The sequence below is a fragment of the Tachypleus tridentatus genome, chromosome 6, assembly GCF_004210375.1.
Source record: "Tachypleus tridentatus isolate NWPU-2018 chromosome 6, ASM421037v1, whole genome shotgun sequence".
Taxonomy (NCBI): domain Eukaryota; kingdom Metazoa; phylum Arthropoda; class Merostomata; order Xiphosura; family Limulidae; genus Tachypleus; species Tachypleus tridentatus.
Window position 1 is genome coordinate 64943922 of NC_134830.1, and position 26763 is coordinate 64970684.

A 26763-nucleotide genomic window follows, 5' to 3' on the forward strand; every position below is an offset into this window, starting at 1 on the left:
GATTATTCATAAAGAAATTTTACTTAAAATAATTTGAATTTGATTATTTTTTCAATTCTATCTGGTAAATAGAAGTAATACAATTAAAAACAGTACCGTATGAAAAGAAATTGTGATAAATATATTTATAAGAAACTTAAATAAATATGTAAAACCCAAATTAGTTTGTCACAAATTAGGTTTCAAAGAAGTCAATTCGTATAATCATTCTCTACTGATTGTTTAATACATATTTTTAATACATACAGATAAAAAATAGCAAGTAGGCTTACAATTGTCAAACTATTGCTTTTAGTTGGTGATAACTATTATACATTCACTGTGGACATCAATAACCAGATTTTGTGGACGATCAGAGGAATTAAAACCTATCCTATCAAATGGTTCTTTGCGGTCATGAAGAAATACTTGTTGTTCACTATAAAAACTCAACAATATATATTTATATATGTATAAATATCGATAGACTTTAAAAACTGTTTGTTTAAATAAAACGATATGAAAAACATAATATACGTACTTTTACGATTTTTGTTTCCATTTCTATATTTGTCATTAAGTTGTTTATTTTCGTTTGATTGTGAAATATGATTACGTAATTTAAATTAAGGAAAATATACATTTTAAACATTTTATAACAAATAATATTTAAAAAAAATATTTAGAATTTAAGAAGAAAAAATACATGTGGTTCAATAAAAACTTTTCCTATTTTCATTAAAACGTCATTTTTATTACTCATTTCACGGACCATAATTCTTTATTTTTTCTTTGAGTGTTTCGTGTGATTTTTCATGTAAATGAATATTTTATTTTGAGAGCTTTAAAATAAATATCCACTAATTAAATTCTAATAAGTTAACTGCCTTTATTCATATACTATTTAAACGTGTTAGAGTATTTGTAGTCCGTATTAGTTTTGAAATAACTTTTTAACTTTATGAATTAATTTTTATAGTACTCACTTCCCATCTTCTAATAATTTTTTAAGCGTTTCTATAGTACACGTTTTAAGGCAGAAATAATTCACAACCGTGCAATTCCAAATAAAAGCCTACTAAAATACTTTTAAACTGTCAAGATGATCTGCTTTAGATATCCGTGATTTTATTGTAGGTAGTTTTACTATTATTCATATTCACATTTTACCCACGCTAATTGTTACCAGTTCGTTTTTGAATACAGCGCTCTGATTATCGGATGTATAATTTTGTAAAGTAATATAGATTTTTTTGAAATTAAATTCAGGTTTTTTTCGTTTTCAAACCATACGCCTCTTTAATTACTTTTTTTGGGTGAGCGTAATATGCGAAATAGCAATTAGTACTCAAATAATTTGCTTTTAAAAATAGCAATATATTTTTTATATATAATCTACTTTGAAATTTAAAAACATTAAGAAATTATTTCCAAGAACAATGTTTAAATAGAAAATTACATACTTATTTTTTTACCTTTTATATCCTTTCATTTGAAGAGAAATACCATCTTTCTTCTACAAATACAAACAGCAAACTCATTGCCCTCAGATTGTGATTCTTTCTTCGGACTATGGGAGGTACAGATGCGAATTTAAATGAGACTAAGATGATATAGAAAATTACCGAATGAAACTATATTTTCTTAAAGGGTGTCTTAAAGCTGCTCTTGTGAATACTTTCCGTTACTGTTTTTTAGGAGACGTTTGTCAATTTTTCAACCTTTTAAACATGTAAATAAACAAATAGTGTATATTGGAATTACTAATACAGCATAGTTTATATACCTTACTCTTTAATCTCGTCATTTATAAAATCTGTGTGACGTTAACATAAAGTTACATATTCGTAATTTAAACATGGCCAATGTTTGTCTGCTTTGTTTTTAAACACAAAGTTGCAGATTTCGCTATCTGCAACGTGTCCATGCTGTGATCGAACCTAAATATTTTGCATAGTAAGCCCTCAAATTTACTGCTGAGCCCCTGGAGACAGGGAGGTTAATGTGATCATAGTAAGTGTCTAGAAAATTAAAATATGGGCATAAATTCAGATTACTGTACAGTAGTTAAGTTTATATCATGAATGATTTCATAACTTTGTCTTCTAATATTTGAGTTCCCCCGCTAGTACAGCGATATGTCTCAGGATTTACAACGCTCAAATCAGCGGTTCGATTCCCCTCGGTGGGCTCAGCAGATAGCCCCATGTGGCTTTACTATAAGAAAAGCCATTCTAATATTTGATAAACTTTGTGACACTCCTTTATTTAGAAATTAGATTTGAAAGTTACATATCTCTTATACTTGATTTACCATTCTTATTTCTGTATTATAACCACTTTAGATTCTACAGATAATTGTCGAAAAAAGTAGCTGTATCGACTCTATAAACAGAAACATTCTTTTATAATGTTTTAACCTCACATCATTAAAAAACACATACGTTTTTCGATCGGTCCTGAAAAACACGTTGCAATTCCGTAATATTCGTTTTGTGGATACTTTTAAAATTTCTGTTATATTCATTGGGCATGAACAACGCATGGGTAAACAATATTTTTCGCATTCTTACAAGTCAGAAACACCTGTTCTTTGAAATTTTGAATCTACATAGAAATATTTCTGTTCTAGTGAGAATGATCTTATTTGACTAATAGAATATAATTTCTTTTCCTACGCGGTATTTTGTTTCAATATTAAGCGGTTTAGAAACTTAGTTTCAATTTTTTTTGCTTAATAAGCTACGGAAAGTAATTGTATCATTAAAAATTCCAGTAATACTAATAAATTATGCATATTGAAATGAGCTAAAATTAAGAACTATCAATTTTTTGAGAGCCATCAGCTGAGAAGCTTGATATTATATGAATAATTATTAGGTTTGAAGTTTTGTACAAATGTGAGCGGCCCGGCATGGCCAGGCGTGTTGAGGCGTGCGTCTCGTAATTTGTGGGGGCGTTATAATGCGACGGTCAATCCCACTATTCTTGGTAAAAGAGTAGCCCAAGAGTTGGCGATGGGTGCTGATGACGAGCTGCCTTCCCTCTAGTTTTACACTGCTAAATTAGGGACGGCTAGCACAGATAGCCCTCGAGTTGCTTTGTGCGAAATTCAAACAAACAAACAAACAAACAAACAACAAATGTGAGCTAGTAATATACAATAGTAACAATAGGATGAACAATAAGCAAGACACAAGAAAAGACAAAAAACTGAATTTCGTAACTTTGCAGAGCAATGATACTCCATAATATAGCTTTATCATTAATTGAAAAAGAACAAAAATAACTCGTTATAACTTCAAATTTTAAGTTTTTTTAAATAAAATTTGTTCGTTCGAATACATGACAGGCCAAAAATTGGTTTGTAAGAATTAACAAGAGGAAATTCTCAATTGCCGCTGCAACTTGAAAGTGTATAGGCAGGATTAGAGTAAATAAAGTTATGAAACCTTTATTGTTCAGACGTTAGTATTTTTACAAAGACATTAGATATCTTTCTCGGTAAAAACTGAGATTGTAAGCCGCGTTAAGCAAAACAAGAATAGAGCTGGCTAGCATTCCCTTCAAATGAAAGGTGGCTGCGAATCAACAAAAAATTCATTTTACCTTGTGGACATGGAACGTTGATAAAATATTCAGCTACACACCAGATAGAAAACTGAATATTGTTTGCGAGCTTGTAAAATTTTGTATAGAAATATTTATTTGTATTAACCGTTAACATAGCTTGTATTGTTGTTTGTATGTTAAAATATATTTGTCTTAAGAAAGGAAAATCAGCGGATCAATCTTGCTGGCAATTAATATAAATTTGATACATATTTATATTTAATTAACTTTTAAATTAAAATTAAAATTCTGGTTGTTTCAAATCGTAATACATAACGTACGTAACATAATAAACTGAAAACTTGTCCGAGATAAATTACGATACGTAACAAGTTTCATTGACTCATTTCACTACACTAGGAAAGAAATAATTATAATTTTTCAGATAGTTTATTTGCATAGAATAGACCATGATAAAATATAAACATTAATTTTATATTATGAAAATGTTCATAATTTCAAGACTAAAATTTAAGTGAGAAATAAAAGTTTCATAACTTATTTTTATAACAATTATTTCGATCATATTTTCTAAGCACGTAGAAGGTCATCACATGATTTTCTCCATATACAGAAAGTTCTGTATCTATTTCGTGTTTACGGATATTTCTAAAAGATACTAACGAAACTGAAACGAATAAATTAGCCATAATAATTAAATTATCTTGAATTTATCAGTTCAGCACAAAACACACCTTGTAATATATAAATACTATGTATGTTTTATTTGTAAATCTAAGTATTCTCGTTTATACTGTCTTCTATGTAATACAAACTAACACAATATGGGTAGGAAGCTGGTCCCTTGTACCTAGCTAGTCCTATGTGAGAGAATTAAGTTTAATGCGACATATTTAAAACACTGCATTAAATTACGCTAATAAGTATTATGTATGAGACATATGCAGAAAACTTTGTGTAGGTGGCACAGGAGTCACCTGAGAATTGTGTTAAAAAGTAAAACTGTACAGGCCTTACGAAAACAGTATTGTTTATATCATGGTAGTCAATAGATTACGTGTGATAAAACTTATGTTGTCAAATGTCATTCGATAGTTTTAATGACACTTCAACTAAATTGTTTGGAAAACATTTATTGTAAAACATATATAAACAACGCAGTAAAAGCATTATTTCTATGTGATATGACATAACCGTGTTACAGAAGGTAAACTCAGAACAAACACAGTAGTTATACCTGTATTTCAGACACACAGACGCTTATCAACTGTCTCAAGAATAGTGGAAGAAGAAAAAACGATAATGTTATAGTGCTGCGCACAAGATAAAATTATTACATTTAATTTAACAGCTTTAAAAATTTTGTAACCTTTTGTGAATTTCAAGACCTTTATCACGTAATTTTCCAGTTTGTATTTATTTTATGTTTCGTCTGTTTGTTTGAAGTTAACCACAGAGCAATACAATGGGCTATCTGTGTTGTGCCTGTTACGAATATCAAAACCTAGTATTTAGGTTTATAAGTATCATATTAAGACTTACCGCGTTGCCCATGTAAGGTTTGCAGGTTAGATTCAGTTCTGAGCGATATCGTATTACTACGGTTGTGTGGATTCTATTTCTGCACATTTCTCTCTTTCTATCGTACTTTTTCGCTACATTTTTGTATCGTACTTTGCTGTTTTTTGGGTCGGACACGTGCGATATTTTTGTTCTTAATTAGAAATGAAAAACCACAATTACCTGTTGAGAAAAGAACGGGAAAAGAATAGCGTAATAGCTGGATGAATAGGTGAAAGCAAAATTGATTTGGGGTAAAGTTGCAAACTGACGTTTCGTAATCCACTGCTTTTTCAGGATTATTAATAATTACGGAAGAAGATTCTGATTGGTAAGGTAAATATTCCTGATCTAGATCATATCCACTTTCTGAAATATCAAGCTTGAATTAAAAGTGACATTCTGATGAAACAGTTGCTAGAATATTTGTTTCTGAAGTATTGAACTCTGATAAGTCAAGCTTGTTTTCACATGTGCTGAAGACGGAGTTTCTGCCCTTTGTGCTCAGGGAGAAGAAGAATGAAGTTCAGGAAACTCCAACAGAATTTCATATGTTTTCGACATAGGAAATAACGTCAACCTTGTATATTAGAAGCCTGATGAAATAAGAAAAGCCAGATATTCTTTCTGGTTAAATGTAAATGATGATTTTTTTTGTTAAATTAATCTCAATAACTGGTAAGTATATGAACGTTTGTAGAAAATAATAGCTCTAGATTAACAATGATTTTGTAATACGTACTACTGGTCACAAGTACCGAGAGCTATAGTGAGATGCTATTAGATTGTAAATTATCTCATTACGAGAAAGAGAAATCAGAGCATCTGAGATATATACGGGAACACAGTTACTTAAAGGTGTCATACGTATAGCCATATTAAATGTTTGAGTATGACTCTTAATATAGCTAAAAACAAACAAATTTTGTAGAATATAATGTAACTATTTATATAGTTTAAGAGCTGACAATTTGAACATTAGTATTTTGATAAGTGTATTTATATGTAACTATATTTGTAACGTTAGCCTTCCAAGGGAGGTGTGAGGTACGATACAAATGGAGTAATAGGTGAATTATTTAAAACTGTTTCAAAACAGAAATCTAAGCAAGCCTTCTGTTCCTCGTGGCATAAATACAATGACATTTATATTCGTGTAAAGGTCCTGTTGTACTATTACTTATAAAAAAGCTGTAACAAAACTTTGAGTATGCATCTTTGTTTTTAAATTTCGCACAAAGCTACTAGAGGTTTATCTGCACTAGCCGTCCCTAATTTTGCAGTGTAAGACTAGAGGGGAGAGGGCTAGTCATCACCACCCACCGCCAACTCTTGGGTTACTCTTTTACCAACGGATTGACCGTCACATTATAACGCCTACATGGCTGAAAAGGCAAGCATATTTAGTGTGACTGGATTTGAACCCGAGACCCTAGGATTAAGAGTCGAACGCCTTAATCCACCTAGCCATGCCAAGCCGTAGTATACATGTTACCAATAAACAGTAACGCTTCAGCACAAATAACTTGTAAACATAAAAATCCATTTAAACTACATGTGCTATCTTCTAAACAATGTTATTTTCTATACAATATACTTAAGACAGGAATCTGAATTTGTTTTCTTTGTTGAATGCAATTTATAGCGTAGTGAGAATACGGAGTAAGACTATACCACCAATGATACATCTACAAAATTGTTTGTATGAAAGCTCTCAGTAACTTAGTCACTTTCTAGATAATTCTCTAAAAATTGTTCTTTTATTTATGAGTGCTATGAATGTTGTTAATGATAACATTTAATTTATCAAAATCTAATTATTTAAGTAAAGTATGAATCACAGTTATGAGAAGTTTTGAGAAGATATATGCCGAATGGAAACAAGCTAAGCTTGTTTAAAGTGAAAGAGACGAAATGTATGATATGAAATGAGAATTTACAAAAATTATATTTTGAAACAGTGCTCGACAGAATCACCAAATTTTAACAGCAGCTTTAAGAAGGAATTGGATTTACTCGCACCTGTATTAAAGTCCAAGCTCAGTTAGAGCTTCTTATCATGCTAAAATATCACGAAAGCAGTGTTTTAATTAGAGAGAGTAAATATAGAGCTTTCTGCGAATGTTCAGTAAGACATACGACGTGATAAAGGGTATAACGTAAGACATAGTTGTTTACAGCTAGACGAACCCAGTACTAAAATTAAAAAAAAAGTACCAGTACAAAAATATTTTTAAGATTATTAAAACTTTGTTCTCTTTTATTTAAGGACAGTCCTCTATCTGACTACTTCTTTTAGAGAGAATTAGAAATATAGATTGTCATAACTTATTGCTGTGAAATTTCTAGCATTGAATCTCATTCCTAGTTAGAATTATTGTTAATGGCCGGACCGTTTATAACATATTGAGGGAAGAATAACTTTGCGTTTATCGCAAACTACTTTGTTTTCTAAGCTATTGAACACGTGCTTTATTTATACCAGTTAGGTAAACGTATAATTTGAAGAAAATTCTATGACGAATAGAAGTTTTCACAATCTGTTCAGGATGTTGCACTTGTATCACATGCATACGAATAGAGGGCTTATGAAAACAAATTATAAAATCTAGCTGCCTCCCCCGTAGGATATCACTTTAATAATTGTGACAGCGAGCGCAAAATATTCCCTATCAGCTATGGAAAATATACACCAAACAAACAAACAAGCATGTTTTTCTTTTAATTCAATGAAATTCCATTTTTTAACAAGGAGATTTACTATTTCTCAAAGTTATAAAATTATATTTCATTGTTTCACTTTCTGAAGGCATTTTAAAACCGTATTTTACTTAAAATATTAAATATTAGAAATAACCTTATTCCTTAAAACTGAACAAGGTGTGAAAGTGTGTTATCAATATGTTGTTGTTGTTGTTGTTTTTTCTGAAAAGTAACAATGAAGAGGAAACAATATCTGTGTGCCTTGAAGAACGTGGAAGTTTAATGTTATAAAGTACGATAAACCGTTGGCGGTAATTCACTAGCGCAGCGACAAAAGATGTCTCCCAGCATTAAAATTAGTTGGTCATCTGTATTTATTTCCTTGCAATTGTTCCCAGCATGGCCAAGCGTGTTAAGGCGTGCGACTTGTAATCTGAGGGTCGCGAGTTCGCATCCCCGTCGCGCAAACATGCTCGTCCTTTTAGCCATGGGGGCGTTATAATGTGACGATCAATCCCACTATTCGTTGGTAAAAGAGTAGCCCAAGAGTTGTCGGTGGGTGGTGATGACTCGCTGGCTTCCCTCTTGTCTTACTATGCTAAATTAGGGATACCTAGCACAGATAGCCCTCGAGTAGTTTTTTGCGCAATTCAAACAAACAATCTTTGCAATTGTAGTTATAATTTTGGCTGATTGATGTTATTACCCTAACAGAATTGTCTAACTGCCCTTTAGGTAAAAAGAAATTTAGTTATATGTTAATACCCTTCTTGGCAATTGTTAAAACTATCAAGCCATTTCGGACTCCCTTGTGCCCCCACATCTGCAATTTCTAGGACTGTGGTGACTTATTTCCGCGACTGAGTGGCGTCTTCAGTTTAAAAGAATTAATTTAAATGACCACAAACAATTTCTGAAATTATAAGTAGTTTATTTCGGTGAGTACGTTAGCGAAATTGTCAAGGTAGAGGAAACCAAAGTGAAACGAAAGTAGTAATATTGGGTAAATAAAATATGTTAAAAAGATTAGAGACATATGACCGTGATAGCGTATTATCATCTCAAACTAAATATACGTTTTCAGAGGAAGCAAAAGGTGCAGGCCCAAGAAAAGGAATACTTGCTCTGCAGGTAATGTTGGAAGTATATAACAGAAATGAGAACCTGGTTAAAAATTAACAATACAAGTTTAGAGAAGTTTTAGGTTGTAGAAGATTTATAGCAAATTATATATATAAATTTTATCACGATGTAAGCTAGTTAATGCAGTTTTTAAATTAAAATAAATAAACATCCAACATAAATTGCAATTGGATTTATTCAGAGGTACTGGCTAGTTTACAAGTAAAATACATAGATTATAAAAAAAAAGATTTATGTGTACAACAGTAATAATTTGGTTAAATCTTAAATGCTTACAAGTTACTTTCACTAATATGCTATTTGACTTCTTGAGAAAATTACCATGAAGTGGAATTTAATCTATCTACATACCAATCTATTTATAAAATATTGAATATTTCTATTTACATATCGCCCTTCCCCAATGGCACAGCAAAACGCAAACGAACTTGGCAGGGGTTTAGTTTAGAGAGAGAGAAGTGTGAATAATCCTCTCTCCAACAGGGGTGGTCAGGAACTTTGTGGTTCCTCTTCTTTCCCTCACATGAAATATGGGCCTGTCATGGCCAAGTGCGTAAGGCGTGCGAATCGTAATCCGAGGGTCGCGGGTTCGCGCCCGCGTCGCGCTAAACATGCTCGCCCTCCCAGCCGTTGGGGTGTCTAATGTGACGGTCAATCCCACGATTCGTTGGTAAAAGAGTAGCCCAAGAGATGGCGATGGGTGGTGATGACGAGCTGCCTTCCCTCTAGTTTTACACTGCTAAATTAGGGACGGCTAGCACAAATAGCCCTCGAGTAGCTTTGTGCGAAATTCCCAAACAAACAAACAAACACATGAAATACTATTTAATTTTACTTGGAATTTTGACTATATTTAACTTTTTGAATGTGAAAAAATGCGGTGGGGTATTATAAAAATGACGGGTGAGAAAGGGGAAACGAAGACGGCACCGGAAAAATTGGCCAGGCCGGAACCTGACAAGCAGATATCAACGTCAAACGACCATATTCAGGACTGTGCAATAGTGTTGCCTTGATTGGGATCTAAAGATCCAATGCCTTAGATTTGGAAGTGGGGGGAAACGGGAGTGTCTCGTGAAAATATGCTATTTGACTTCTTGAGAAAAATTACCATGAAGTGGAATTTAATCTATCTACATACCAATCTATTTATAAAATATTGAATATTTCTATTTACATATTGCCATTCCCCAGTGGCACAGCGGAATGTCTGCGGACTTATAACTCCAGAATCCGGATTTTGATACACATGGTTGGCAGAGCACAGATAGCCTTTATGTAATTTTGTGCAAAACAACCACAATAACCTATTTACATTTGGTATTTAATGAATCAATAATTGTGCTAAGGCTACAAAGGTCTAGTAAACAGTGGTGTGGTTCATGTTTAAAAAGTTATATAAATGTTGTTAAATATGTTTCAAAATATTCAAAATATATGTTATGATTTTAAGTAGATTGTTTTTTAGAGTTTTCTTTTACTGGCTAAAATAGCAGCAACAATTTGAAGTATGAGTTTTGTATTTATATTTATTCATCTTTAGTAAAAATAAGTCGAGGGTGAGTCAGTGGTAATTTTAGTGACTCACAAAAAAGTAAGGGATTGGAATCGCCACAGTAGATCGATAAAAAAACAGTACTGAAAAAATTCTAACACACTTCTTGTTAATTTAGTAAATACCAAGATAGAATAATTCGTTTACTTGGTATAGCTATGAAAAAGATTTAAAAATCTAGTTTATAGTAGTGTAAGTCATAACTGATTTCTACATTAGTCTTTTCTGTTCCAAATTTCGAATTTCTTGTCTCGAGTAATAGAAAACAAAAACAATAACTGGATGTAGCCTTCCTGTCTGATGTTCCAGATCACAGGCCTGGCATGGCCAAGCGCGTAAGGCGTGCGACTCGTAATCCGAGGGTCGCGGGTTCGCGCCCGCGTCGCGCTAAACATGCTCGCCCTCCCAGCCGTTGGGGTGTCTAATGTGACGGTCAATCCCACGATTCGTTGGTAAAAGAGTAGCCCAAGAGATGGCGATGGGTGGTGATGACGAGCTGCCTTCCCTCTAGTTTTACACTGCTAAATTAGGGACGGCTAGCACAAATAGCCCTCGAGTAGCTTTGTGCGAAATTCCCAAACAAACAAACAAACACATGAAATACTATTTAATTTTACTTGGAATTTTGACTATATTTAACTTTTTGAATGTGAAAAAATGCGGTGGGGTATTATAAAAATGACGGGTGAGAAAGGGGAAACGAAGACGGCACCGGAAAAATTGGCCAGGCCGGAACCTGACAAGCAGATATCAACGTCAAACGACCCCATTCAGGACTGTGCAATAGTGTTGCCTTGATTGGGATCTAAAGATCCAATGCCTTAGATTTGGAAGTGGGGGGAAACGGGAGTGTCTCGTGAAAATATGCTATTTGACTTCTTGAGAAAAATTACCATGAAGTGGAATTTAATCTATCTACATACCAATCTATTTATAAAATATTGAATATTTCTATTTACATATTGCCATTCCCCAGTGGCACAGCGGAATGTCTGCGGACTTATAACTCCAGAATCCGGATTTTGATACACATGGTTGGCAGAGCACAGATAGCCTTTATGTAATTTTGTGCAAAACAACCACAATAACCTATTTACATTTGGTATTTAATGAATCAATAATTGTGCTAAGGCTACAAAGGTCTAGTAAACAGTGGTGTGGTTCATGTTTAAAAAGTTATATAAATGTTGTTAAATATGTTTCAAAATATTCAAAATATATGTTATGATTTTAAGTAGATTGTTTTTTAGAGTTTTCTTTTACTGGCTAAAATAGCAGCAACAATTTGAAGTATGAGTTTTGTATTTATATTTATTCATCTTTAGTAAAAATAAGTCGAGGGTGAGTCAGTGGTAATTTTAGTGACTCACAAAAAAGTAAGGGATTGGAATCGCCACAGTAGATCGATAAAAAAACAGTACTGAAAAAATTCTAACACACTTCTTGTTAATTTAGTAAATACCAAGATAGAATAATTCGTTTACTTGGTATAGCTATGAAAAAGATTTAAAAATCTAGTTTATAGTAGTGTAAGTCATAACTGATTTCTACATTAGTCTTTTCTGTTCCAAATTTCGAATTTCTTGTCTCGAGTAATAGAAAACAAAAACAATAACTGGATGTAGCCTTCCTGTCTGATGTTCCAGATCACAGGCCTGGCATGGCCAAGCGCGTAAGGCGTGCGACTCGTAATCCGAGGGTCGCGGGTTCGCGCCCGCGTCGCGCTAAACATGCTCGCCCTCCCAGCCGTGGGGGTGTATAATGTGACGGCCAATCCCACTATTCGTTGGTAAAAGAGTAGCCCAGGAGTTGGCGGTGGGTGGTGATGACTAGCTGCCTTCCCTCTAGTCTTACACTGCTAAATTAGGGACGGCTAGCACAGATAACCCTCGAGTAGCTTTGTGCGAAATTCCCAAACAAACAAACAAATCCAGATCACAAGACTTTGCATAAACTGACAAACCTTTGTTTTATATTACCAAGCTATACAATCAAACAAAACTTTCTATTTACTCTTACATGGGTGAATAAAGAAAAGTCATAGATAGTAATATCAGATGATCTGTTGTATCAAATTTATTAAGGTTTTTATTTTTCTATTTAAAAATGTAATCATTGGCTTCGTTTCATAGAGTAGTTTCACTTTTATAGAACATCTATAGCTATGATAATTCTATTTTAACTTTGTAAAAATAAATATATATATATTGTTCAATCGAAATTGTCACACCAGGAGATCGTTCACATTTCGAAATTAAAAGTAAAGTAAGACTAAGGACTGTTCTAAACAGGGTCGATGGAGGTGCAATATAACGAACAACAACATTAAAAATGAAATACCTTTATTATGTTATGTTAAGGTTATTATTTCCAAGCTACATAGGTAGAAGTTTCTGAGAAAATATATTTATGAAGTGTACTTTCTGTAAGCCTGAAATACACTTGAAAAATAAGTGTTGTTACTGTATTCGATGGTAACTGTGTATTAATGCATTACATGTACGTGATTATCATAGTTTTCATACAACGTGATATTAAGAATAAATAAACTATGGAGTGTGAAGGGATACATAGCTCAGATATATCCGTATTTGTTACACATTCACTGCTAAGTTGGGAAGCTAATGTTGCAAGTATGTTTTGATACAACTCTTTAATTATTGTGTTTTGAATTTTCAGTTCTTACTCTTTACAACAACTAGTGAAAAATTCTGTGAATTTTTCGCTATTGTATTAATTCCATGTATCTAATCTAGCTATGTATATAACATACGACTATGTTTCATGAACTTAATGATGTGGTTATTCATAGTATAACAGTATTTTACTATAGACAGTGATTGCTTGTAACACAAACTTTTATATGTTATAAGAGTACATTTAAACCGAAGTAATTATTTCCTACACACGTTGACAAATTTATCAGCTATTCAGATTAATTTTAAAGTTATGTTATATTCGATTTTAATTCCTTTTAATCGGAACAAGCTGTTGTACTGAATTTCTTAAGATAAAAATAACTGAAATGAGAAACAAATTACAAAACTTTATTCATGGTGTTTTCAACTTGCCTTGTGCAAAGGTTAATATTTCGATGTGAAAAGATTTTCCATCTTTAAATGTAGATTTTTACAAGTTATATTCTGGAATTATTTTCTTTAAGCATTGTTTCTACGCCAAAGTTGTGGCGTAACTTTGAAATGTATATTTTTTCTCAATATTATAATAAACATTATTATACAAGTTTGGAATAAGGATGCAGTAAATTAGCCTGCTATTGAGTCAATGCTAGCTCAAAAATTTGAAGGCAAGTTAAACATTACATAACAAAATTCTTTAACCAAATATTGGAGTCGAAAAAGGATGCCAAAGAAAGTGTCCAAGATCATTACTTCATAGAAGATAGGAGACAAATAATATATAAAAAATGCTCTACTATAAGCCTATTATCCCACTTATATGAATTATTCACAAGAATACTACAAAAATATTGAAAGCATTTTGGACAAACACTAACCACAAGAACAAGTAGGCTGTGGAAATAATTTCGCAACAGCATATCATCTAGATGTTACTAACTAAATAATAGAAAATCAAAAGAATACCATTTACATTTATGTTTGGGAGTTATATATTATGAAAAGACATTTGACTCTGTAGAATATAGCGCAATATTAACTTCTTCAGATAAATCTGGAGCAAATCTAATGTACGTCGAAATTTTATGATATGTACACACACACAGACATTACAGTAAAAATGCATCGTCACAACAGATAACATCAATGATACAGATAAAGACAGGGGTGTGATGGGAGGGTTCAAGTATTAAGACAAACTGAACTACAGAATGAAGATATAAAAATAGATGGTGAGACACTAAGAGATCTTATGTTTACAGATGATGTAGCTCTCTCTACAAATTCAACAAAAAAGATAGAAGGCCTATTAAAAAGTGTTAATGCCAGTAGCAGAAAAGCAGGAAAAAATGCATAAGGGAAAATTAAACATATGATCAACTATCGTGACTCAGATACTATCAAAATCTGAAAATGAAGGAATATGGAAATTTTCAGAGTACAAATATTTAAGACAAATCCTCTAATGAAAACAGAACAAGGGAAGAATCTGTGAGAAGAATAAAGGCAAGAATTGCAACATTTTGGAATGCATAAATATATTTCAGAGGATCACTACAGTTCCATTATGTTTAACAAAAATATCGTGGATCAGTGTGAACGACCAATCATAACATATGGTTGTAAAACATGGGCACTAACCAAAGAGATAAGGAGAAAGATAGAAACAATGCAGAGAGCTGTGGTTAGAAAAATACTTCATATAACACTACAAGACAAATGGATAAATGATAGAATAATAAAAACAAGTGTAATGGATGCATTAAGCTTTATCCTAAGAATAAATTGAAATGGGCTACACAGGTAGCATTAAGTACAATGAAATAAGAACCTACGATAGGAAAAAGATTTTGATGGCAGGCAAAAGAGAAGACAGTGGGATAAAATAGTAGTGGATTGTGTTCGTTGCCACAGAAACAAATCATAACGAGTCTTTCACCTCGCACCGTTGCTGTATCACTTGTTCCAAACAAAAATGACATGAATAATGTAATGTGCATTTATCTAAAGATGTTTGAAATATCCCGAGAACATCTCCTCCTCCCACCTATCTCCCGTAGCTGCGCACCATCGCGTAAGTGTAGTATGCATACTTGACTAAATTTGAAGTATTACATCTTTAGACTTAGAGTTTAGTTATGGAGGACAAATGAAGTCCACAAATCGTCGATTAGTGCTCATTTCAAATGAAAATTTCATTCGTAATAAACCTAATGAGAAAGATTAGAATAAACTTTTACACTTAATCACGAAAGCTTATTGGTGTACTAACAACATTGGTTTGCCAATTGTTTCAAACTGTCTTTGTTTTTTGACATCGTTAACCATATTTATCAACCAAAACTCACCTGAGAAAAAGAGGTCCTTTCTCTACCCAGAGTTCTATCATGGAGATAGAAAGCAGTACTATTAACCACAAGTTTAGTTGTTAATGTGTTAATAAAACAAGCGCTTGTAAATGCTCCAAATGTTTACTTGTTGTTGTTCATTAATTAAGTTAAAATAGTATTCAGCTGTTATATATACCATATGGATGTGAAGTGTGATTTTGGCGGCTAATAACTTAAACTAAAACTTAGTTAGTAAACAGTTTACGTGATGGAAAAAAGATCAAGTACGCCCGACCTAACGAGAGAGAGAAAGTTAACTTTATACACAATATTCTTTAAATATAAGTATCGACAGTGATTTTTCAACACTATTTAAACGTGCATTAGTGGAAGAAAAAGTGTCAAAACATCTTAGGATTAAAATGTTCTGTTTATTTATGTTCTTGGATACGAGGAGAAAGACTTGTATGTAGGATAATTGGTGACGAAGCTGGCTGGGGTTCGAAACTTAGTGAAACAACAAATTTTTAGCACTTTAAATGTAGTTAAGCACTAGGATAATGAACTTATTCAAAATGTAAAAGATACTAATGGTTAGAGTTCACATGTATTTCATCATATCTTGGCTAAATTAACAAATTAAAAGAGTCGTACATTTAATCACATCTAGTTAGAAAGCCACATGTTAAATAATCTTGACTCTACGTCATTGCTATTAATTGAAATAACTGAAACAAGTAAGGATTAGACCTTCGGTGGCTCGGCAGTAACTCTGGGAAATTGCAAGTTTATGAGATATGCATCCATTATCTGGTGATAAACCACTCACTGTGTAGTTTTGCGCTTAGCAGCAAACAGAAAATGGTACGCTTAATTCTGATACTTAGGAATAATATAATCCATAGAAAATGATTGATTATCATCAGTTTTTCTTGTTTAAAGTTAGAAAATATAACATTTTAACAAGAGCAAACTGCTTAAATCATAACTAATATTTCTTTGTTTGTGGTGTATAGAGCCTTATTGTTTGCGAGTCAAACACTTTCGCTACTTCGCCATGCTGTACCTATAAAGGAAAAAAAAGTATTTATTACCGTCCGTAGTTAATCGGTTTTTTATAATTCATGTTTGTTTTAAAATCTGTTTGTTCAGTTAGTTTCTAACTTTAATCTGCCGCTGTTTTTTTTTTGTATCTCCGTTTATGTTTTTGTTGTTGTTTTTTTAAATACCCAAAAACCATTTCATAAGAAACCAACTCAAACGGCCGATAAAGAAATTAGTAAAGTGTATGTGTGTTTATTTATAGCAAATCCACATCGAGGTATTTGATATGTACACCAAGGGGATTCAAACAGCTTATTTTAGTGTTGTAAATCCGTAGACTTACCGCTGTCCTAGCGGAGAACGAAAAAATATGTTCAAAATGTTTATGTTTAATCATATCAATTTTTCTTAGCTTAGCCTGGAAATGTTTCTTGTTTAAATATTTTAAATGGAGCATGCTCAATAAATTATCGCTTCAAAAGATCCGGTAAATATATATACACTAAAATTTAGTTCTGAAATTTCCCTCAGGAAGATAAAAATTATCCCATTAAAGTTAATGATAGTACGATTTATTATTCTACATAGAAAACGCACATCTATGAAATATCCAAAAATTAATGAAGGTGTTTGTGAATAATTGACTTCTGCCAAGAGGTAGTACAAAGAAACAAACGAAAATCTTGAAAGACATAATAGTGGAAACAATTTAACCCTAAAAGTGAAAATAAAATATTGAAAAATGAGAGCATAATCTGGAAACGCCTGAAAATATCCTTGTTGTGTTAATAAAGACGTGGTATGTTTACAAACATACACATCTTAATACCTTTTGGTGTTTGTGAAAAATTAAAAAGGAGAAATTCCTGCAATAGCTCAGTTTCATACCATAAGAGGGCATTACAGCCTAATCCTTAAAAATTACACAATATGTATTGAATTTAAAAAAAAGGCTTAATGCTTTTGCGCTTTCGAATAGTTGACAGTACTTCTTTAGAATAATAATATACATGTAAGTGTACTGATATGGTAATTAAATTAACAGGATATCTATTGTTAAAAGAATGTTGCGGCATTCCAGTATTAGTGTTATAATTAGCATCTTTAGCCTGCGTATGCTGCCAACTGGTTGTCTATCCTTCTACAGTTCAAAATTAGAAACAGGTACACGTGAGCCATAGAGGTCTTTGGTTTTGCTGTTTAGCTTATTGTGTGCATAAAATTTCTTTCAGGTGATTAAATACGCAAGCATTTCCAAAACAAAATATATTCTTTTAATTTTATACTTTTGGTAAACTGTTGCCTATAAAACGTTTTATTTCGTCTTGTTTTTGACTCACAAGTATCGTTTCGCATGCAAAAATATGTCTTTCAAAAGCGTCTTGAATAAAGAAACCAGATGAAATAAATATCCCACTAGTGCCCCCCTCAATGGATCAGGGATTAGTTTACGCACTAACAACACTAAAATCCGAGGTTCGATATCCTGTAGTGGACAGATATCAGATAGGTCATTGTATAACTTTACGTTGAGAACAGTATCAACACAGTTTAAATAAAAATATGTTTCTTTGACGAGGTTTCGTTACGAGTAGCAATGCCTGTGTTAGTGACGGATTATTCACCTTAACATTTCAGGTAACTTCCGAACCCTATCTACAGATCTGGGTTTGCAGTGAGTAGGAATATAAGTAGAGATCTAGCACTCAGACCTCGGAGAGAGGGTCGTTCAGTCCTCGTTTATGTCAGACATCAGAGATATCCGTCCTAATCCTTCTATTAAACAAGTCCTCCGGCCGATCAGTGTTAAGTGTGCAGGCTCACAGCGATAAAATTCAATTGTCGAAGCCCGTGACAGACAGATCATAACACAGATATTCCATGTACTTAAAGACGACCAAACCATATAAAGTGAGCAAATCTAATTCTGTTAGTCGTCCCTTCCTTGTCAGTTCGTCCACGGAGTAACTGTCAGTACATAAGAAATCCAACTAGTACTGTACTTTGAATGCCAAGCAAATGTAATTTAACGTTATAAGATCCTTTAGACCGAATTATAAAATAGTGCCTGGTATAAGTTAATGTGATGTTCCCAGAATACTTGTTTTCATGGTTTCGATATCTATGGTGGACAGAGCACATATAGCTCTTTGTGTTGTTTTGTACATAGCTACAAATAAACAATTATTTCTAAAATCACTTTTTAAAAATATATTCCAAATTTTTCACAACTTCAACATAAATCATAATCAAAATTAAATGTTTTTTAAAGCGCTGCCACGCGGAAACTATGAGAAACTATAAATCTCAAAACTGTGTTGCGTTGTTTGTGGGTTGGAGACAACAGAGTAATTCAATAAATATTTTTCTGCTTGGCAACAAATAGGTCATTCAAGTAAACAAGTTTATTTACTTCTGTTTCTAGAGTAAAACCATAATTTCCGCGGGAAATTGAACACCGCGTTTTAGCTTTGTAAGTTTACCACTGTCCGGATCACAATCATCGTATTGCAGTTTCTATAGCTCTATTTTATATTTTTAGTGGTAATGTATCAAATACGAAGAAAGAATATACAGTTTTATTTCATTTAAAATATTTGTTATTCATTTTTATGAAAAAAATGTTTATATATGTCCAGATGTATGACCATGTATATTGTAAGTCACAAACATTTTCCTAAGTCGCTGAAATAAGGTTTTCGGGATAGGCATTTGTAACCATTTAACGTAGAAACAGTACAAGAAAATAACCATTTATATACTCTTAAACTTGATGTTATGTGTGTATGTGTGTTTTCTTATAGCAAAGCCACATTGGGATATTTGTGGAGTCTACCTAAGGAAATCGAACCCCCTGATTTTATTATTATAAATCCGTTGACGTACCGCTGTTGTTGCTAAGGGCGACTTGAGGTTGAGTACCATTTGATTTTTGAAGAGAATAATATTATTTATTGCTTTGTGTAAATGGATACACTGAAATATAACAGTCAACTCATGTCATGTTCAAATAAACTAGATAAGCTAAAAACGTTTTTAACGTTATAACGGTTCGTTCGATGTTGTGTGGGGATTCATAGTACATAAATAAATTTCAAGACTTATCAACTGATTGCCCACTCAGATGTCCCCGCTGTTAAGATAAACCAGTGAGAAACAAGAATAGAACTTGAATATGAATACAACAATTTAAAATAAATATATAGAAATAATCGTATAGCTGGAATTTCTTTCCAGAATAATTGGTTGGATCAAACCGAATGCAATAGTTGATTTATCTAGTCATAAGATGGCGCTGTACATCCTCATCAGACTTTAGCCATGTGAAACATAGCCAAATCACTTTGTTTTTGTTTTTCGCTTTCAGCTGAAGACACACAATAATATTTAGTCCATGTAAATATAAATTAATATCTGATCTTCAAGGTAAATCTAAGTTCCTTATTTACATAAAAAACACTGTGTTTGTAATGTTAAAATTTAATATTTTAAATTTAGTGGTATTATTTTTAATTTCTCCATAGAGGATAAATATTTACAGTTCATTGTAAATCTCAGAACTCTTATACACGTTTTATCGATACAAGTATCTTATTTTATTTTTTACTGTCTAATTGTGTGAAAGATTACAGTATATAATGAAGCACCGTCTTTGTGAAATATATCTTTGTAAAATTTGAAGTTTCCTAACAAACAAAGTTAAGAACTTTGTCAAGAAAAATGTTCTGACCGCCATTATGTAGACACGTGCAAGCCTTCAACACTAAATCACTTTTACAACAAATATTTCTTTGCCATGAGACCACATTTACATAGGGGTTGTCAGTCAGTTTTTTTATTCGAGGACAGCTAAGGTGGACTTTCTGCTGTGCCCACTACAGGGAATAGACTCCCAGAGTTGAGCGTTGTAAGTCAGCAAATTTATCGCGTGTGTGAGTGTGCTTATATCAAAATTACATCCAGCAATCTGCTGAGTCCACCAAGGGGAATGAAAACCCTAATTTTAGCGTTGTAAATCAGTAGATTTACCATGTACTATTTACATAGTCATTTACGATATTAAAGAGAAACGTTACTCATAAGTTAATACCGTTTTGGTAAGCTATTTAAAATAAATATACCTAGTTTGCCACCACATTTCACGTTTTCATGGTTTTTGAGCTCTTTCGTGGAAATAAGGATCTGATGCTGAGATTATCTCAAAATACGAGGTCATTTTTCATTCGTATGTTTCGTACAGTTCATTGTTATTGTTTCAAAGATTTATTACTCAACCTTAAAGCTTACAGATGATGTTCAAGTTGGAGTCAAAGAGGCGTATTTCTCAGAGCTAGCTGTATTGTGTTCGTTCTCTTTTCCAAAATAATTGTGTGTAAGAGGGTTTATAATTACCAAAGTCATCAAAACGTACAATAGAATAAAATAAAAGAACCAACGACATATTTACGATTCTTTCTTTCATCCGTAATTCTTTTACGCAGTAGGCAGCAAATTCACTAGAGGGAGTGTAAAACATTTTCTCGCCTCCTCAATTCAAGGTAACAGGAGATCATTAGTATTCCTTCTGTCAGACTGTAACACAGAACTGGTACTATTACTGTAGGACCAGCTGTAGAGAGTGTGTAACATTCTTCTTGTTCTAGCTGGAGGTAAGATCCGATTTTATTTGTTACGAAGTAATATACAAAGCAGTTCAATGCCAATCTTTAAGATTTAGTTTTGTCACATTTATATAACTAGACCATTTCCGTGTATCTAAAACTGTGTCTGAATAAATACTGTATTGTTTATCCCTTCTCTTGGTTTTACTTGAAATACCTAAAGGTCTTTCTTGGTTGGACTGTTAGAGGTGTTGTTGTTTTCAGGGTAAATCAAAGAAGTCGCGTAAACGCTTATAGTATATGAGTTCAATTTCAACTACTACAGTAGAAAACAGTTATAATGACGAAACAGTAAGAATACGTAAGCTCAACATTGAGGTTAAATTTTATATTTCTACGCTGTAGTAATTCTATGCGAACATTGCACTTTAGCAGAGTGAGTCAAATCTTATATAGTAGGGCAATAATTAGCTGTATGGGCATTTCTATTTAGCTGTGCGACTTTAGTCTTGTAAAATAGGGCAATAATTATCTGCATGTCTTCTACAATTTAGAAGTGTGATTTAAATTTTATATTATTGAAGTTGATAGATGTTTCGTTAACACGTTGTTTTTAACTATATATAAAGATTCATTAATACTTTTAACTCAATCATTTAATGATATAAGTAAATGTAGTTGCAAAAGACATCGCAACAAAATTCTGGGCCTTGTTTAAGGTAGTTAATTGCAATCCTCTCTACATGTAAATATGATGCTAAACTAAAATAATTTGTTTTATCTACTTAGATATATAATAAGTCTCTAAATATACACGCATTTTATACAGAAGGCAAAGTGTGAAATTTATTTTTGAATATTGTTTTTGTTATAAATTATTTGACAGAATTACGTAAAGTTAACTATATTGTAGCTTTTCTTGTTGTAGAAAATGTAGTCCACAGTGTAAGGCGTTCCTTAGACCTCAGATTAGTTTTAATATTTCATCTTTGAGAGCTTTCTCTGATTGAGAAGGCTTGTGATATAACATGGAAGTCTGCCCATTTTTACTAAAAACATTTTAATGGACAGGAGATTCCAAGTGGTGTGGGTTCGACACTTTCCCGTTTTTTTTACAGGAACTTGGAGTCCCTCAGGGCTGTGTCTTGAGTGTCACACTTTTCAGTATAAAGATTAATGCCATCACTGAACAACTTCTTCTTATTGTTGCAAGCGGGTTCAATGTCGACAACTTTCACATCTCATGTCAGTCGTCGAACATTAGGTATTTTTAGCGGCAGCTACAGACTGCCCTCAGTTGTTTACTGAAGTGGATTCGAGTCCCCAACCCTCGGATTACGAGGCGTGTGCCTTAACCTCCTGGCCATGCCGGACCCACATTGTAAGAAATTAAACGTACATCGCAACTGATCCTAATTTAGCTGTTTTTCGAGTGTTTTAGTCTTTTCGTGAAGATCTAAAAAAACAAAATAGAATGAAATAGTTGTCTCAATATTACATGGATGATTTTTAAATTTCTTGCCATTCTTATTCTTTGCTGTTTCAAGATGTCGCAAGAATAACTTTTCATCAGCCATTTTATATATGTTTGGAACGTTTTATTTGAAATGTCAAAAAATAACATTCCCGCCCTTTCAGACGTGGGTGCGTTATAATTGTTGTGTATGAATAATTATTTGTAATAACCGTTAGCAAAATTGTATTTTTTCTTACATATTAAATATATATTTGTGTTAAGAAAGAAAATTGTGTGTATCGATCTTGTTGGCAAATATTATAAATTCAATACATACCAAAATTTAATTAATATTTAAATTTCCGGCAATATGATATCGTAATATACTAAGTTAAGATAAACTTTTAACATAAAATATCAATAAAAAAGTAACCAATAAGAAACTCCCCAGGGGCTCAGCATCAAGTCTTGGTCTTGTAACCCTTTAAATCGGGTTAAACTATTTGCGGTAACTCAAAGTGTGAATTTATGTTTAAACACAAAGAAAGAAACCTATTAACAACTGCATTCTAATTATTAAATTTTACTTAATATTTATATGGGTGAATCAGACAAGTTTTCAGTTTACGATTAAAAAATTCAATGTACTAATTCATATTTATCAGAACAAATAGTTTCCATAATATCTCTTGTAATATTTATAAGAAATTGCTTGTTTGTTTGTTTTTGAATCTCTCGCAAAGCTACAAGAGAGCTTTCTGCGCTAACTGTATCTAGCTCAGCAGCGTAAGCTAGAGAGAAGACAGCTACTCATCATCTCCCACCGCCAGCTCTTGAGCTACTTCTTTACCTATAAATAATGAGATTAATCTTTGAATTGTAACGTTCCCTCGATTGAAAGAGCATGTTTGGTGCGACGGGAATTCGAACCCGCGACCCTCAGATTACGAGTTTAGTGCTTTATCCACCCGGCCATGCAGGAGCCTTGATAAATTAATGGAAAGTAAGTGTACATACACTTAAATTAATTTGTATTTGAACTTTGTCATCATGTGTGACGTCATTCTTAAACTGGAAACAGTTTGAATTGCGTATAACTTTTATGTACCGTTGCAGACAAGCACTGAACTGTTTTCGTATTTTAGCACTAGAAATACTATAATGCGATGAGTAGAATGTTTCGCCATCCAAGTATCCTTGTTGAATTGAACTGTTTCAATAAATACCTTAGACTAAAGCTGTAAAAATCCCTTAATCCTTTCCATACTGATAATTGTTAAGTAGATTTATCTTGCACTTAGCAAGTGAAATCTACTGTAGATCATGCTGGTTGATAGAAGTTTATCAAGTTTTATGGTATCCATACTTAATTTTTTCAAAAGATTCAGCACAAAAATTTTGCAATTAAACGTTGCGAAATCCTATCTCTATTATGAATTCTAAAGAGGAAAGAAAGAAATAACATTCTATTAAATAGGCCTAAGACAAGTCAACAAAAACGTATACGCTTCATTATAATTCTTTTTATCACGTGTTAGTTGTCAGAGTACTGGTAATTGAGTCACTTTTTTGTCCCCCCACTTCACGGTTAAGAAATTCCAGATTTTCAAAACTACAACTGGTTTGTATTTTGAATCTTACACACAGCTATTCAAGGAGTACCTGGACGAGCCGTTCCTAATTTCGCAGTGTAAGACTATAGGGAAGGCAACTATCAAACATTACTCACCAACTCTTGGGCTGATTTTTATCAACTAAAAGTGTGATTGACCATTACGTAACAACGATCCGACGGATGAAAGGGCGAGTGTGTTTGGTAATTCAATTTGAATTCGCGCCTCGTAGATTGTCGGTCGAGCACCCTATTCACAAGCCTATGAAGATTACAGTTATTCTTTGCTATAAGTCCGCAGGCTAGTGGGCACCAGTATTACAGAATAATTACGTTAGAAATAAAGTGTAAGATGTTGTTAGTCCTAATTAAAACTTATAATAGGCTTAATCCTCAAAGACATAATTTATTGGAAACAAACTGTCATATAACACAATCGCAGAGCTCAAAATATATGGTTTCTTTTCATAGTTCTCGCCTACTTCTCCATGAATTGCACTGGTTTACTTTCGAAAAATATTCATATTCGTGCGATCGTAATTTTGAAAACTTTAAAAATTTTACATCCTCAGGAGTTTATGATTATCCACTTTTTCTTTTTTGTTAACACTTAAGACACAATTTTCCAAAACCCTCAAACGTCTTGCTCTTCTATTTTGATTCATTTAACCAGAACGTAGATTATTTACAGTAATTTGGATTATTTTCTTATATGATAACTGGTAAATGTTGTTATTTTGATATATATTTAGGTATCAGTTTTTAGTCGTTTTTATTTTCACAAACATTTAAGAATTCGTTTTAATTTGATAATTATTTTCTCTGATTATTTTTAAAAAATATTTAATATCATTTTTAAGTGGGCTACTTTAATAACATATATATACATATATTATTTTTAAATACCACGTCTAAAACATTTCTGAGTATGGCTAGTTTAATTTGAGCCTTTGATCAAGACACTTTGTTTTATTTTTGTCTTTCCAATTTTTCCAACCAACCTAATTATTTTGAAGTCGCTAACACTTACATTCAGATTAGTCAGTCATGTTTTCCCTGCAACAGGCGAGATAGATTCAGATTATAACTTGATATGGTCACAAGAATGGAGGAACATAATATTTAAACTTGTGCTAAGCCTCACCTGCAATTAAGATAAATGAATGTGTTTAAGCCAACAAATAGCACCTTTCAAGTTTAAACACCTTATTTCAAAGCATAATCACTGTAATGAAGAATATAAGTACCTTTCCTAAATTTTCTTAGTAATCATATATAATATTGTATTTTTCGTATCGAAATATGCCCGTGGAATTCAAATCCACATCGAATATAGCTACTCAACGTGGTATTTGCCCTATATCCACCACGTGGATTCGAGGCCCCGGATTTCAGCGTTGCAAGTCAATAAACGTTTCGCTGACCCACTAGGGGACACGTGCGTGTATCAGAGGATTGAAAAGCTAGAATCGCTAGACTTAGTAAAATCAGTATTACTGTTCTTCAAAAATGTGTCGAACCAGCAACTGTTGGCATAAACTGTTCTGCATTGGTTTGAAATGTACGTTATGGTGCAATACATGTAATCCCTCTTTGCTTCTTCGAAATACATTACTAGGCTTCTGCTTCTTTGTTGAAAAGAAAAAGAAAAAGTAATAGTAGGAAATCGGATACGTATTATACTTAGAGTATTTACTTAATTTAATAATATTGAAAGATCTTTATATGTTGGTAATTTTTATATCGCATTCACATTGTTCATTCTAAATTAAAATACTGGATTTTATTTTATAATTTTTAATTTTTTCCATGTATTCATGATAGAGTATGGTTGGAGCTGGGGTAAAAGAAAGCAAAAATAGATTATGTGTAATAACTATTATTACTTATTCACCATATAAAAGTATACATACATGATCATTTGTGCTTGTCTTTGTGCATGAAAAAAATATATATAATATGTAGACATAATGAAGTACTGATTGAAATTCATTGCGGTTAGTACAGGTGGAAACTTTTGAGTAAATGGCAGTTTTTGTGTCAGCTTAGAGGTGAGAAAATGTAGCGATGCTACAGTGTTTCAAATCATTCTTTTGGAGTTAACTCTATTTAATCTTACAGTTACTGAAATGAGAATTTTGTAATAGAATTAGAATGACACTCAGATAGTGCAATTTCTCCTTCTCCGCAATGTGTTTTAGTAAACAGTTTAAAGTATAAAATGATAGTTTGTTTGTTTAGAATTAAACATGATTCTACCAAATGGACTATCTCTGCTGTGGCCACCACGGGTATCGAAACCCATTTTCTAGTTGTGTGATTTTGCAGACATACCACTGTATCACTGGGGAGCATATACAATGAAGATATAACTTCTACGTGAAACACTCTTAAAAATGTAGGTCTAGGGTATAAGAACCTGTTTTCATAGAGCTGTAGATCTAGGGTATAAGAGTCTGTTTTTGTAGAGCTGTAAGTCTACGGTTTAAGATCCTGTTTTTATACAGCTGCAGATCTATCGTCTAAGATACCCTATTGTAGAAATGTAGGACTGGAGTCTAAGATCTT

The 26763-nt window shown here is 32.7% G+C and overlaps 1 protein-coding gene across 7 annotated transcripts in view; it reads left to right on the forward strand.

Moving 5' to 3' along the window:
- Positions 1–26763, forward strand: part of LOC143252705 (uncharacterized) — an 82627-nt gene that overhangs the window by 37598 nt on the left and 18266 nt on the right. The window lies entirely within an intron of this gene.